Genomic DNA, 12,900 nt, shown 5'->3' on the forward strand with positions numbered 1-12,900 from the left:
AGCCTTGTATACAACAGCTAACACTGAATCAGTATAGCAATGATTCGTGGTCATTTTACATGAAAAACCAGCTAAAATATCTTACAACTAACAGAAGTGAAATACATTAATAATTAAGTGATGGATCTTCATATGGGTAAATGATTATAATAACTTTGCTTTAATATAATTGCACTAAAAGCTCCCCAAAAGGCATAACGACTTTAAATATTAACAATGATACGTTTATAGAAACATGCTGTTGTCAAGACCTAGAATTGTTAATGCTACTATGGTTTGCTGAAACATACCACAGATAACCCGGGCACTTAGCATATCATATGCTGGTGCCTGGGTTTCCAGCCATGAATATTAAGAGTAAAGGTTGATACAGAAAACAATGAGCAGGGAGCTGGTCAGTTTATATTTTATATACTATGCACATGTCTGGCAACAAAACACAGAAATTTATGTTGCAATTTACTGGTAGGCAGGTTTACACCACTTATGATTCAATCAAAAATATAACATTTGTAAATGCAGTTTAATGTATGGCCTTTTAAAAGGATTGACATGTGTTTCATAACTGATTGATAATATCACAATATTCAGCTTTTTCAAGTAATATATAAACATTTCTGTTTAATGGTAGTGTGAATGTAGAAAAACATTTTTCATTTAATGCAGTGCAGAAATACCTGCATAAAAGGTACCTGTAAGACATGGCACCTACTATCAAATCACGTTATCAAGATAAAGAGAAATATTTTGTATTTATTTGTACATTTACACACTGAAGTTCCTTAAATACTTTGCAGTATTTCTTCTCTTAACCTAATGTACAGATCCGCAGCACCAAGTGGATCTCCTGGGGCATCCCATTCATTTTCTACCATAAGCAGACAACACAGTTCAAAGACTGTTTCATCACAGGGGTGTTGACCTTTTGGGCTACACTCTTCCATACACAAAGTGATATCCTCCATAGAAATAGGCTTCAGTCTATCCTCAGCACTGTGCAGCTCTGGAAATGAGTACATTACTACTGGTCGACCCGATGCTGCACTACCACTTGGCCGGATTTTGTGCGAGTTCCATGTGTTCACAACTTCATCAAGTTCATCCTACATGAAAAACAACACAATATAAGTACTGGTATATGAAACAGACCATGTACCAGTAGATTTAGCCAAAGTTGAGGCTTATTAACTCATTAATCAACAGACATAGAAACTGACCTCTAATTAATGTAAAACCAAGCAGCAACAACAAAAGAGCACTTTCACTAAACAGCACATGGACACAGAATGGTGCTGCATGATTCTGCTGTTGAATAGATAGCCCAACACTTTATACTCAGTGTGCAATGATTCTACAATAAATTTTCAATAGAGAATTAACCAAATGATAGAATTGCTTTCTGAAACCGTGCCCAAAGGACCACTAGGTAACAGACTCCATAGTAATTTAAACCATGTGGCAATAAATAAAAAAAAAATGCTCCATGAACCTGTGCTGAGAAAGGTGCAGTTACTTCCACTGATAACATGAATACAATTCCATCAAAGTATTAAAATGGAATCCCAAAAAGTTGATTCTGTTCATCTGGATGTAGCGTTTTCAGTGTGAGAAATGTTCTGTCAAAAAACATTCCTTACCTGGCTGATTGAGCATGCATCAAGACATATTAAAATGGAAATAAAATTCATATTTAATTTAAAGAAAAAAAATGTTCTAACCATATTTATATTTTCTATTTATGCAGCTAAGACATTACATAGCATGAGCACATGCTTTTACCTGAATAAGATTGAGAAAGCAGAATTGGATAAGACTTTTGTCCAAAAAATCCCCTGTGAAGTGGCCATCATCCTGAAAAGTTTGAAATAAGTTCATCCAAAATTGTGCACTCTGTTTGCGTAGGGTAGCCCACCATCCTTCTATACGTTGGTTGGCCGTACTTCTTCCGTAAAGGAAACTTTTCTCACCTGCAAAACTGTCTGTGTGGTTTCTCCGTAAAAACATCTGCATTTGTTCGACACAACCATTTTCGGTACCTCGGTCAGCACGTAACCTTTCTGGACATCCGCTGATGCATGAAACTGTTTTCAGAAAATAACTTGCAATCAATTTAGGGTCACTGTTTGTAGTATAAGCCTCCATCCATAAAACATAGCGGCTAAAACCATCTATGCAGCCACTGATAGCAATACCATATGGTTTCAACTTGTCATAGCCATCCATGTGCCAGAGAGCATTTGGCCCTCTGCAGCTGTACTGTCGTCTTCTCAACCGTCGAGCTCGTCTCAGTTCCACACCTTGAGGGTCAAGCAATTTGATTATGCATCTTACAGTATCTTGTGACACCACAAATCCATGTTGAATTGCACGTAGATGTAGCCAACGATAACCTTGCATCTGTCCATTTGTCATGATCTCTTGTTGGACAAAGGCTAGCACTTCCTCCAAGTTTGATTGATTCTTCCTTCTAAAAAGCCCAAGTCTTTTACAAATTCTCTTTAGAGTTCGAACACTTATAATTGTCTGATGACTATGTGCTAAAATTGAAAGTATTTCTTTGTTACTGAAAGAAAGTCTGAAATACAGTCTTATTAAGTCATCCAAATCTGACATGTCAGCCACTGTTTCTCTCACTTTGAGAGGTGAACTTTTTGCAGAAGTCCTAGTTTTCTTTTTGACAGTGGTTGCTTGCTTTTGCAGAAATTGAAGACGGCAATTCGGTCTCCGTACGAGGGAATGTAGTTTGCCAAAGTTGCGTCATCCATCAGCGCTATGACGTCACAGTCAATCTGCACACAGGAAGAAAGAAAAGACAGTCATTTTCTGCAACATTTACACTGCAAAGCAATATTAAAGTTAAGCCTCTTAGGTCACCGCTAATGCCAGTAGGAGAGTATTGACTGTAGTTATCAGAAAAGCTATCTATTTTATGCAGGGCGAAACACAATAATGAAAGAAGCAAACTAAGGCATAGCCTTTCAGTAAATAATAAATCCTCTTCTGTATTTAAAAAAAAAGCGGGACTTGATTGGTTATGATGTAGGTAGTACGTCTTCTAAGGATGTTCTACGACACTGTGGTGGCGTCTGCTGTCTTTTATGTTGTGGTCTGCTGGAGTGGTGGAATGGCAGAGAGGGACAGGGGGAAACTTAACAAACTGGTCGGGAGGGCCAGCTTTAGCGGTCTGCTAAAGTCCACTGAGCAGACTGGGGAGGAGAGGATGTTGTCTAAGCTAACATCCACCATGGACAACACCTCCACGCTCTCTGCATGAGACTGTACGACCACTGAGCAGCTCGATCAGCAGTAGACTTTTGTGTACACGCTTGTGTACATAGCTCTGTACATTTTTATCTGTACATATGAATGTTACTTATGTATGTAAGACTATAACGCAGAGTCATAAATACACAGTCCATTTAGTCATTTAAGCAAAGGTATTACACATAGAACACAAAGTAACATTGTAAATCAGTCTTTGGCACAATATCGGGATTATTTCGTTATTTATTTTTGTGTTTATGCGAACAATATGCCTGATTTGCGACTTTCTGCACTTCTATTGGTTGTGCGAACAAACGTCACGTCACTCCGAGGTCAAAGTTCAACCCGGCAGCGCTCCTCAGCCAGCACTTTTATATATAGGAGAAAGATGATGTCATTCTGACATTATAAACAGTTTGCTCATTTCTTCCGACACTGTACCACTAACGTATACACAGTTACATGCACTACATTAGTTTGTGTTAGCTAACATGTTGTGAGGGGATCGTCAGTCGGCCACCGTCAGAACAACAACCGGGGCTGTGTCGGTGGCTGTGTATGAACGCCACCCATTTTTCTGAGTGAAATATCCGCATAAACATTCATTACAGCTTCTCTCCTCCGCTGTACTAAGTGTAACTTACTTGTACACATCAAATATATCAGTGATATTGGCAGGCGGCTAGCATCTGTAACACAGCTCCGCTTAACTGCCTTGAAAAACTCTGAAATAGTAGAACAATAAAATAAAATGCAACGAACCCATCTGGGATGATCCTGCGATCAACAACAGTTAAAACGTCAATTCACCTAGTATACTGTAACATCGTGAAACACGTTCATTCCTATATAACATTATAAGCTAACAAGCATGCTAACAGCTAACCGTAACTGTACCGTAACTGTTTTCCTGTAAAAATAGGAGACACCAAACTATTTCTCTTTTTAGTTACTCACCTTCTGCTCTTCCATTAATAAAATAGCATCTTCGGGGACCCCTCGGCCACGCAAAAAGTCACTTATATCCACCATATTTAGTGAATTAGTTCTCCACCTGCCAAACTGGACACATCGCTGTCACCGAAGCTGGAAGCCTGCAGGTGCCCACCTCAAAATTCTGAGATTAAAGTCAGAATTCTGACTTTAATCTCAGAATTCTGACTTTAATCTCAGAATTCTGAGAATAAAGTCAGAATTCTGACTTTAATCTCAGAATTCTGAGAATAAAGTCAGAATTCTGAGAAAAAAGTCAGAATTCTGAGATTAAAGTCAGAATTCTGAGAAAAAAGTCAGAATTCTGACTTTAATCTCAGAATTCTGAGATTAAAGTCAGAATTCTGAGAAAAAAGTCAGAATTCTGAGAATAAAGTCAGAATTCTGACTTTAATCTCAGAATTCTGAGAATAAAGTCAGAATTCTGAGAATAAAGTCAGAATTCTGAGAAAAAAGTCAGAATTCTGAGATTAAAGTCAGAATTCTGAGAAAAAAGTCAGAATTCTGAGAAAAAAGTCAGAATTCTGAGATTAAAGTCAGAATTCTGAGAAAAAAGTCAGAATTCTGAGAATAAAGTCAGAATTCTGAGATTAAAGTCAGAATTCTTTTTTTTTTTTTTCCAGTGGCCCTAATCCTCTTCCGTACAGCATGCTGAGGTCACAAAAACAAAAGAAGAAACCTGACTTACAGCAGTGTTTGGAGCTTTTTGTCATTATGAACTCCCCTGAAGTTTGTCCCTATTAGCAAAGCAGTAAGTACACAATACTGTACACAACTTTGCTCATAGTTGCTCATAGTTCCACAATATATTAATATTTTTATAATATATAATAATATCTTTGACAATGAATATCTTTTCTGTTCTTCAAGAATTTACTTTTTGAAATTTGTATTTGAGATTGCAGAATGTTACAATATATTTTCTGTTCAATATTTAGTTCATTCAGAGTTGCATTTTGTAAAATAAAAAAACAAAACCCTATACAGTGAAACCCAATATACTTAGTATATTGGTATATTGAGTGGTGGTAATAAAAATTGAGAAAGGCCAATAGTGATCACTGGCTTTCTTAGGGCCTTGTTCAGATTAAATAGAACAAGATACAAAGCATTAAACCTAGTGGGAGTATCCCCCCAAAGAGGGACAAAGGACCCCCTGATGATCCTCTACCTAATCACATGAGCCAAGGTGTGAAAGCGGGTGTGGGTCACAATCAGCCAAGGTTTCGGGTGAGCTCATTGTGAAACCTGGCCCCACCCTATCATGTGATTTCCTGAGGTCATATGGCCCAGGGTGTCAGTGGGCGTTAAAGCGTCTGGGAAGGAATCTCAAAACTGGATTATAGATAGCAGACAGTTGGTGTCGTAAACCACCGCCTCTGTTCAAAGAGGACCATCTGTCCTCTCTGTCCAAAACGTGAAGATTGGCATCCTCGAAAGAGTGACCTTTGAGTTTTGAAAGAGGAGTGAAAGAAACCATTTATGTCCACTGTGAGTGACCATCTTCGGCCCACCGAGCATTTGCCAGGTGGGCCAATTCAGGCTGCAGACCCTGAATTGGGATACAGCCTCAGTTTTGCTCTCCCTGTCTCGTTAATCAAATGTAGTTCACCTGTGGTCCCTGGTGTGCTCCATCTCCCTGATTACCTCATGTAAGTCCTCAGTTCCCCCCTGTTCTTTGTCATATTGTTGTCTTACATACTCTTAATGCTGTGTGCATCCTGATCCTTATCCTAGCTATAGTACTTCTTAGATCGTATTTTATTCTCAAGTTCATAAGCCCCTGCAGAAAAGCTGTGTAAAATTCATGTTTTGTCTCCTGAGTCCTGCACTTGATGTCCTCAGTCTGGCTGGTACACAGCCAGTTCATGGCAACAACAAACAAACCTCCCCAACCGAGATGACAAAACTTAGGGCAAAAAATTATACAAATAAATGCATAATTATTGCCCTCATCTGCGAGCTCATTTGTTGACATACTTACATACAAGTTAAATGGCTGCCAAACCCTATAAAAACGTTGCTGCTTTTTTCCTTCAAAGTTGATTTCAGTTTTTTAAGTATAGGAACTCTGTTACATGTTAATCCAATGAGTGTGGGTGGGCGGTGTCTCATCTTTCCCTCTTATGTCAACTTCTATCTATTAGCGTACGAAAACCAATTTGGTCAATTGGTCTTTAAGAGATGATCTATGAACTCTGCTTCCAGGCTCAAACAACTCTGTGTTTATTAAGGCTGTTGTGCTTTCAACATATTTTAATGCTTGATCTATTTAATCTGAACAAGGCCCTAAAAAAGGCAGTGATCACTATCGGCCTCTCTTGATTTTTATTACCACTATTCATTTGAAAGCTCAGTTTTTAAAACCTTAGGATGTAACTACAGCCCAGCCCATGCAGCAGTACATTATCCCTTTCACGGACAGTGGTCACTACAGTGGACAGCTATTCAAAGGCTGTTTTCTTGTATTTGTGTCAGTGTTGACTTGCACATAAACCACTACATTGGACACTGATGTGTCACTCCATACCCTGACACCTACTGGTCAACCAGTGGACATGTGTAAGTGGCTCTTTTAAAAGCACATGTTTTAAAAAATTAAGTTCAAAAAAATATTTTTTTATGCCTAAAGATGAATAAAAATACTTGATTGAGGTTGTCATAATTCATGCATAAAAGGGTTAAACATTACAAACAGACAGGAGATTAGAAGACATATTGGTGTCTTCTAATTACATCCAGCATTTCACAGTTATTGCCAATGCACAGTGCAGCATCTCCTGATTGCGAACGAATACAGTATGACATCATTTTCAATTAATGTGTCAAAGTAATTTATCAAAAAATATTGGGTTTAACTATATGGGGGTTTTTTATTTTACAAAATGTAGCTCTGAAGGAACTAAATATTGTACAGAACTTATTGCTTTGCTGATAATGACAAAGCTCCAAACACTGCTGCAAAGTCGAGTTTCTCCTTTTGTTTTTGTGACCTCAGCAAGCTTGACTTGAAGCTGCAAAAGATTAAAAAAAAAAGATAATTAAAGGGAAGAAATTTCTCTTTTAATTTTCTTTCTATTTAATTCTTTAGCGTTCTGCTCAACTAATTGGTAGAGCACATTTTCAGGTCCTATATCTAACTGAGGCTTTCACTGCAATTTGCCTACCTTAATGAGTCTTTTCTACCAATTGGTTTACATCTGTAATGCCCAAAAAATCCACCAGAAGGCACTGTGAATGTAAAAGGTTGGCTCTTCTTATCCCTCTCCCAACCAGGAAGTCAGAAACTAAAAAAACATCCAACATATTTTGAGTGTTTTTGATTAAACTAAGGTAGGAAGATATACTTTTTTGATATATGATAGTGTTAGAGGACTTGCTTAACAGATGTATGTCACTGGACAGCATTAAAAAAGTGAAATTAAGTGTTAAATAATTTTTTTTTAAAGTGGTCAACCAAATGGTTTATTTGTCACTTTATGGTGCTACTGCTAACATAACCTAAATGTTATTAAAATTGATTATTTGCCATAAAATCAAACCACTAGACCCATTTTATTTATCCATTGCTTTTGATAAATCACATTAAGTGTTAGCACCAGGGGCGGATCAAGAAGGGTGGCATGGGGTGGCAAGTGGCACCCTAAAATGATCCCTTACCACCCCAAGTGCCACCCCAGTTTTGCATATGACAGTGTTGTTTATTAAAATAAGATAGCATTAACAGTTTGAGCGTAGTTACAGTCAATAGTGAATATAAATATAAATATGAATATATTGCATAGTGTCAAAGAGTCAAAAATTGTATTTCAGACCTTTTTTCAGACCAAATTAAAATAACGTGCCGTTATACAGCGTCCAGAAGATGGTCTGTGTATTCAAACCCACCTCTGGCGCTGGTGCCCTACCTTAATTTTTAAATGCATATAGACACTGAGAGTTTTCAGGAGGAGCTGGGCTGCTCTCTGGCAGGAAGCACCATGCCCTCCTGTGTTTTAAATGCACTTTGGAACAGCAGGCAGCAACACTACATATGAGCAGGTGGAGGGAGGTTTGGGGTCTTTACACACCCCCGTTCCGTTAACCGTCGGGGCTGGGGGGCTGGGGGGCTGGGAGGAGGTGCTGGCCGTTGGATTGGGGTCTGGGATGCGGAGCCTCCCTGCTACTGCAGATAAGGAGGTGGTCTGCTTTCCTCCACCCCAGAGAGAAGGGTTGAATCTCCTGGGTCCGGGTGCAGTTTACCCCTCTGGGGGCAGGGGTACCTGGACTTGGGATATGGAGTATGTTTGGGGAGTGTGACTTTGTGTACAGTGTCTATTTGTGTCTGTCTCCACGTCAGGTGAGTGCCGAGTATTTATTTGTGTATATGGGGGTGGGAATGCACGTTTGTGTCTGCGTGCGCCTGTTCGTCTGTGTCTATATGTCAGGTTGGGTCTTAGACTCCACCTTTCTGGGTACATCTCAGGCTCTCCGAGGAATGGAGGCCTATCTCCCCTCACCACACTCCCTGCCGGTGGTTGATGCCCTCAGACGTTGGTGTGTTGGTGGTTCTTGGTGCCTGGGGCTGGGCGCTCATATGTACCGACTCACTCCTGGTGGCCGATTGGCGGGGCCTGGCGCCTGTGGCCCGGCTGGGCCCCTTCCGGGGTGTGGGGTGCCCTCTGGGCTCTGGGCCTGAGGCCTGGTCCTCTCTGGCATAGCTGGCTGCCGGCAGAGCCGCGGGCACGCCACTGCAACCCCTCTCCTCCTTGGGTCCTCATACTCTGGGGCCTCTGGATGTCTGGACCACACAAAGGCAAATGTGTCCGACAGTTAAAGGTATAAGAATATGGAATTCTCTTCGAGATAATCTCAATCTCAAATATGCACAGTTTTAAAATGTGTTAAATACTTAAAATGATAAATCAGTATGAAGAACACAAAAGTAATTTGGGCTAAATATGGAAGGAACAATATTTCTTTGCCATCTAGTAGTGTTGTATATTGTTGATTATACTGATTTATTGTTTAGTTTAACATGTCTTGATATGTAACAATGCAAGAGTGTTTTTGGGGTTGTTGGCGCCCTCTTGTAGGGATAATTAGATTTCAGATAGGGGGCAGGTGCTAATAAGAATTTGTTCTTCTTCCTGTTCCTTTTTCACCCATGAGTGTAGTGTTATATTAATGGGAAAGAGGATTTGTATGTAGGAAATGAAATGCAGTTTAAAGTAATAAAGTTACTTTTCCTAGTAATTAATTACTTTTATAATACTGTAACTCAGTTACTTTTTTGAAGAACTAGAAACTGTAACTAATTACTTTTGTTTTTACAACACATGTAAAAACAAACACACATTTAGTTTTGTTTTTTTAATTATACTGCACTACAATTATACTGCTAGATAGATAAATCTCATTCCTCTCAATGGCCTCAGAGCAGTGAAAGGCAGCTTATACCGGTAAATACCAGAGTTTCATCCACAATGCGCATGTGAAAACTATGGGGGGAAAAAAGCTGCTGGTGTCTCAGCTTGCCCAGCTCAGTCAGTGTAATCGGGAGATGGACACGCCCACATTAAAGTGAGAGTCTGCCAGAGATTGAGGTAATCAGTTTTCATCAACAATAGCAGACTGTGGCCACAAGATGGCAATAATGTAAAGGTTAGATGTATCTAAGGAGAAAGATTGCTATACTTTGGTCATTTCTTCTCTCTGCCCTTGAAGGAAATATTGTTTTTCCTACTTTGTTCTTCCTTTCTGGATGCACGCTGCACGCCTGGTTGCACACATTATTTCAGCAGTACTTTGAGCTTGGAGCGGAAAGGCAGCATGTTTTTTGGGAGGAAAGGTTTTATTCATTTGATAATATAGGAATCATAACACACACATACATTAAGCAATCAAATAAATCAGCAAATGAATCACTTTGGCTGCTTTATTGCTGCCTTGATTATGGGTGAGATTGTGTTTATGAAAATTAGGATATGACATGTAAAACTTAGTTATTTCATAGTATTTCCTTAACTCTTGAGCCACCATGATTTAATTGGCTTGGTTTGTATTTACCATACCTCTACTAATTCTTTAAAATTTGATAAAAATCTAGCTCCACGGGCACATCACTGCAGACCCCTGTGGCTTCTGCTCCCTGGCTGCTGTGTGACCCCTCGTCTGGGGCTCCACTCAGCTCCTCAACCGAGGGTGACACGGTTGCCCCTCTGATGGTCCTCCTTGGGCTCTTGCACTCTGGGGCCTCCATCTGCTGCTTCATGCCCTGGGGGACGGGGTGTATAAATAAATTATGCTAGCTTGGACACTGCTAACATAATGGACTGTGTTTGTTTTTTTGGGGGTTTTTTTATAAATGGGGCTCCCACACAAACGCCCCTGCCCCAAAAAAGGCATACCTTTGACGTTGCATGACGTACACCGTATTCCTTGTCCACATGTAAACGCAAAAACTGAGTTTTCGAATATCTCCAACCTGACTGGAGTGGGGTTTTTTTTAAAGTCTCTGTTTTCGGTAAATCAAAATGCAGTTTTTTGTGGACAAAAGGCCCAAACGCATAGAGAAAGCTGCGTTTTCAAAAATACCCATGTAGGTGTGGATGTAGTGTAAAAGAGTTAGTAGTTTACCTGTAATTTGTTGCAGTTTACTTTTATTTGTTTAATTGTTTACTAAATATTTGAGGTGTGAAATATATTGCAATGGAGTTAGCTGCTTTCTCACTGTTTCAGTATTATTTTTACACGTCCACAATGGCTGACAAGTTAATGTCACAGGCGGTCAAGTTTCTGCAAAACCTCAATAGACTGTATATTTGACATAACAATCGAATTAACTTCCAAGAGCTCCCATGCTTTGCTGATTACAGAATACTACTGGATTTTTAAAATACAGTAAAACTGTGCTGCAGTTTTTACAGAAATTTGTTGCAGTGCTCCTTTTTTCAGAGGAAAGAACAGGACCCATATTAATAAACTAGCACAGAAAAAGAAAGCAGAACAGGAGCTGAAGTGATTCATTTCCATTCTTTGGAAGTGAATCACTTCAGCTTTCAGGAGGTGATAATCACTCACCTCCTGAAAGCTGCACTTGCTGGATGCCTTGAACTTCCTGATGCCAGTATACCAACTCCTCCTTCAGAAAACTCCAACACGATAATGGCAACTATACCAGCACGAACAAGTCCAAGGGAGCGTACTCCACTCTACATTTAATATGTAGTTATAAGGGCGTAATAGAGTGCTGTGCAGAATTCTGGAGCCACATCCCATTTTTCTGTTAGAAGTTGTCAATTAGTTTTGCAGCTGGTATAAAATAGTGATTGCATGCTCCTACTTAACATTCTGGGAGGCTAAACAGTTGTAATTTTCTTTTGCCATTAGTGTTAAAGAGGTTGTTTGGTTTGTGGAAGTTGTCCAACTCAGCTTTCAAGTCTGGATAGACAATGGTCAAATGAAAGTTAATGTGTAGGTTTTCTATACCTGTTTACTTTATTAGGCAAGTCTGTTTCCTGTATCAGGAAAAGTTTATCAGATAACCACTATATTAGGTTCAGCTTTGACAAACTAATCAGTATCCTTAATAAAGCAGGCCATTAAGTCAGCTCCATTGTCCAGGAATGATTATTTAACTCCAAGGCCTTTCAGCTTTTCAGGCACTTCTGATCCCATTTATGTGTTATTTACATTTTTTAAAGCAAATTCAACAAATGCAGCTCCAGTTTCTGATTCATTCGGTGCATCCTATTCTGCTTTTACATTAATGCATGGTACATGTTTTCATAATACAATGCAGTTGAGCTGGGTCAATAAAATAAAGCTTCAGACATTTCAAATGTTTATAGCAATGGCAGGCAACAACCTTCAAGCTTTCAGCATTGAAGTTTTTAATAATTATGTATGCCGGTGTGCCCAGCCACTATATTAGATACATCAGTTGCAGCTTTGGCACCTATCTCCTCCCATACTATTAGTCATAGGGACATCATTCAAATACTAAAATGATTAACTTAGTTTTGTGACATATGCTTCTGTAGACAGAGTTTTGGCATATATTTTAAATCTCAAAGATCACAAATGCCTGCAGAAAATGAAAGACTTCATATGTCAGTCACAGCAATGATACAGCAATGATAACTCAACTTTGGGTTTCAAGCCAAGCTGTTCTTTCTGCCAAGTTTCTCTTTTACATCACAGTGGGTTCTAAGGAAATTTGAGGATGTGTCTTATCTAACACGTCCTTTAGTTTCCATAGAACTGAAGAATGTTTAAAGAGGTTTTTATCTCAGTAAACCTGTGTGAAGTGTGTTATTCAATAGGCTGTATTTGACTTTTGATGGTGTTTTTGCACATGCCTGGATTACTTTACTAATGTTTTGAATTTAGTTTTTTTTATTGATGTTTTTTCCTATTTAGATTAGGATCTTCATGTCTGTTTGTTTTTAGTTCCCTTGGTCTTTTCTATTTAGTTTTCACACACTGTTGCTGGTATTTTGGCTCACTCCTCCAGATCTCCTCTAGAGCAGTGATGTTTTGGGGCTGTTGCTGGACAACATGGACTTTCAACTCCCTCCAAAGATTTTCTAAGGGGTTGAGATCTGGAGATTGGTTAGGCCACTCCACTCCACCCTAAAATGCTTCTTATGAAGCCACTCC

The 12,900-nt window shown here is 39.2% G+C and overlaps 1 long non-coding RNA gene across 1 annotated transcript; it reads right to left on the reverse strand.

The window, feature by feature from the left end:
- Positions 1–601: 601 nt before the first annotated feature.
- On the reverse strand, positions 602–4,407 carry LOC146700332 (uncharacterized). The gene is made up of 3 exons (XR_014922545.1): positions 4,222–4,407; positions 1,780–2,789; positions 602–1,103 (listed from the first exon to the last, which is right to left on the reverse strand). It is a non-coding gene; the product is annotated as an uncharacterized LOC146700332 (long non-coding RNA).
- Positions 4,408–12,900: the final 8,493 nt, after the last annotated feature.

This window comes from Copadichromis virginalis, linkage group LG10 (assembly GCF_057382275.1).
Source record: "Copadichromis virginalis isolate Kocher_CV1m ecotype Utaka linkage group LG10, C_Virginalis_male_GT1.1, whole genome shotgun sequence".
NCBI classification, from domain to species: domain Eukaryota; kingdom Metazoa; phylum Chordata; class Actinopteri; order Cichliformes; family Cichlidae; genus Copadichromis; species Copadichromis virginalis.